This window comes from Canis lupus, chromosome 17, assembly GCF_011100685.1.
Source record: "Canis lupus familiaris isolate Mischka breed German Shepherd chromosome 17, alternate assembly UU_Cfam_GSD_1.0, whole genome shotgun sequence".
Lineage (NCBI taxonomy): Eukaryota > Metazoa > Chordata > Mammalia > Carnivora > Canidae > Canis > Canis lupus.
Genome location: NC_049238.1, coordinates 20,469,024 through 20,469,547, shown reverse-complemented (window position 1 = coordinate 20,469,547; position 524 = coordinate 20,469,024).

The following is a 524-nucleotide window of genomic DNA, read 5'->3' as shown; positions in this document are numbered from 1 at the left end:
CGAGCTTAGCAGAGTCTGTTTAAGATTCTCTGCCTCTCCCTCTGCCCCTGCCCCCCACACCTGTGCAAGCTCTCTAAAATAAATAAAATTCAAAGAAACAAGTACACAAGTGAGCAGATAAATGTACAAAAGATGTGCATTCGAGTGTGTTTAAATGCTCAAAAAAGAGGCACTTGGTAAAACAAATTAGGACATATATACCAAAGGAATGTTATAAGGTCATTTAAAATGGTGATATACAGCTACACCTGATAAGGAAAAACCTTTAGGCTATACAGCTAAGTAAGACAAAAGTGTTCCAGAACAGCACTACACTAGCCAATTCTGGTACCTACCAAAATTGGATCCATTTGTGTCCATACAAATATGTGTGCATTGAGGAAGAGAGAGATCAAAAGATCAACAGTGGTGTGGTATCTCTACTGGATTGTTCATTTTTTTATCAATATTATTTAAACTTTTTTTTTTTACAATGAGCATGTATTTTTATATTAGGAAAAAAGTGACTTTGAAAAAGTTCTTCT